Source organism: Vombatus ursinus, unplaced genomic scaffold, assembly GCF_900497805.2.
Source record: "Vombatus ursinus unplaced genomic scaffold, bare-nosed wombat genome assembly UNPS02014820.1, whole genome shotgun sequence".
NCBI lineage: Eukaryota > Metazoa > Chordata > Mammalia > Diprotodontia > Vombatidae > Vombatus > Vombatus ursinus.
The window spans coordinates 27,067,167-27,070,046 of NW_020954598.1; positions in this window are offsets into that span (position 1 = coordinate 27,067,167).

Genomic DNA, 2,880 nt, shown 5'->3' on the forward strand with positions numbered 1-2,880 from the left:
AGTTTATGCATGATCATGCAAAACAAATACCCACATTGGTTGTCTTTTTATTTATTTATTTTGGTAAATTAATTTATTTGTTTTTAGTTTTCGACATTCACTTCCACAAGATTTTGAGTTCCATATTTTCTCCCCATCTCTCCCTTCCCCCCCACCCCAAGACAGCTTGCATAACACCCCCCACCTTCTCTTATCCCGTTCCCCTTCTATTTTCCTGTAGGGCAGGATAGATTTCCCCCATTGCCTATATATCTTATTTCCCAGTTGCATGTAAAAACAATTTTTAACATGTGTTTTTAAAACTTTGGATTCCAAATTCTCTCCCTTACTCCCTCTCCACCCACCCTCATTGAGAAGGCAATCAATTCCATACAGGTTATGCATGTGTAGTCATGCAAAACACTTCCATAATAGTCATGTTGTGAAAAACTAACCATATTTCCCTTCATCCTATCCCACTTCCCATTTATTCTGTTCTCTCCTTTGACCCTGTCCTTCCTCAAAAGTGTTTGCTTCTGATTACCCCCTCCCCCAGTGTGCCTTCCCTTCTATCATCCTCCCCCCACCTTTAACCTCTTTCCCCCTATTTTCCTGAAGGGTAGGATAGATTTCCATATCCAATTGACTGTGTATGTTATTCTCTCCTTAAGATTGGTTGTCTTTTGATATCAAAGTTATTTATGGATATTTCCCCCTCCTGCAACATACACAGATGAGTTACAAATGCCACTTTGTAACAGAGAAGAACCTAGCAACACAATGACTACGTTTGACAGGGCATAACAATACAAATCATAATGATAAAAATCGTGTTTTTATTGCCTTAAGGTTTGCAAAGCATTTTACAATTATGATCTGAATTGATCTTCACAACAACCCTGGGAGGTGGGTGCTATTATTATTCCCATTTTACAAATGAGGAAATTGAGGCAGACTGGGGTTAAGTGACTTTCAGGGTCACTCAGTCACTAAATGTCTGAGGCAGGATTTGTACTAAGGTTTTCCTGACTCCAGATCTATGCACTGGGCCTCCTATCCTCTAAAACAACATTCAGAGCTGTGCTTTAAATTATGTAGTCATCCAAATGTTAATAAGTTTTCTTTGGCTATTTTTACAAAGAGTTTCTATTCTACTTATTCTCCAGGAGAAAATATCAGCTCTTCTGAGAATAGGAGTTGTTCATCACTAACGTGAAAATATGTTTAATAGGAATGTAAATGTATAACCTATATCAGATTGTGCATCGTCTTGGGGAGGGAGGAAGGGGGAGAAAACTTTTAAACTCAAAAGCATATGGAAGTGATTATTGATAAATCAAAATAAGTTAATTAAAAAAAAAGAATAGTTGTTGTTTCTTTTTTTTTTTTTTTTGTATTTCTGTCCCTAGCACCTAGACACTGCCTGGCACACACGTAATAGGAGCTTAATAAATGCTTACTAATTGACTGCCTGTAACCCTGAGTTTTCAAAGGTACATAGGGAATCATGCAGATCCTGTATTTACTACCTGTTAAGTAAAGTAATATTTTAATCATCCTAAACATAATTCATTCATGCATAAAATAGTATTTACTAGTGGTAATATTTTGGAAATTGAGAAACAAATCTAGATTCCTTTGTGAGCATGACAGCTTGATGAAATGGAAGAAACGCTGACTTTGAATCAGAAAACTTGGGCTCAAATTTTAGTCCTGACATTTAGTTCTGAGGTGTGTGTGTGTGTGTCTACAGGTACGTACTAGTGGCAACTGGGCAAGTTACTTAATTTCAAGTCTCAGTTTCTTCCTCTGAAAAATGGGGTTATACTTTTAATAACTTTCATAGGGCATTTGTGAAGAAGAACTTTGTTAACTCTAGAGTACAGCAGACATATAAGCTATGGTTATTATTTTACGGTTTCTATTTATAACTCTTTGCTAACTGAAGAATTTAAGCATTTCTGCTGATCTTTAGGGGATTTCTTTATCTGATTCATAATTTTAGTTGCTCTTCTCAATTTTTTCTATTCCCTAAATTTTGTTGATACCTTTTGTTTTTCATACTACAGGCATCTCCAGATACAAGCCCACTTCCACTGACCCCTCCTTTGAAACAAAGAAAAACAGTTAAGTAAAATTGACTCTAACTGGCTCTGTATACCCTGTTCTGCACCCCTGTTCCCCGTCGCCAACTCCTACCAAGAGGAGAAAAATGTGTTTAATCATTTGTTCCCTGATCCAACACCGGTCTCTGCAGTATATCAACATTCAACTTCCTTTTCATATTATTTTCATTTATATTACTGCAGTTATTGTATATGTTGTTCACTTGGATTGTGCTCTGCATCATTCCTTTCCAGTATTGCCATAGTTTTTCTGATTTCTTTATACCTATTTTTTTTCTACACATTACTCTTCCATTACATTCATACATCAGTTTTTTCATGTTTCCCAAGTGTTCCTGTTATTTTTGCTATCCCCAAAAGGGATGCTCTATGTATGTTGGTATATATGGAACCTTTCTGTAGTTGAGCTCCTTTGAGTGTATGCCCAAAACTGGGATCCTGGGATCAAAGAGTGTGACTGGGTTTGTGAATTTTCTCAGTGTTCCACATAATTTTCTAGAACAGTTGGATGAATTATTGCTCCATCAAGAGGGCATTACTCTGCCTTTCTTCATATAGCCTTTTCAATGTTGATTTTCTGTTGTCTTTACTGAGATATAGGGCATGAGGTAAAACTTCAGAGTTTTTAGTTTCCATTTCTCTATTAGTGATTTATAGCTTTTTAAAAAATATATATAGGGGGCAGCTAGGTTCAAATCCGGTCTCAGACCAGATACTTGACACTTACTGTGTGACGCTGGGTGAGTCACTTAACCCCAATTGCCTTGCAAACAAA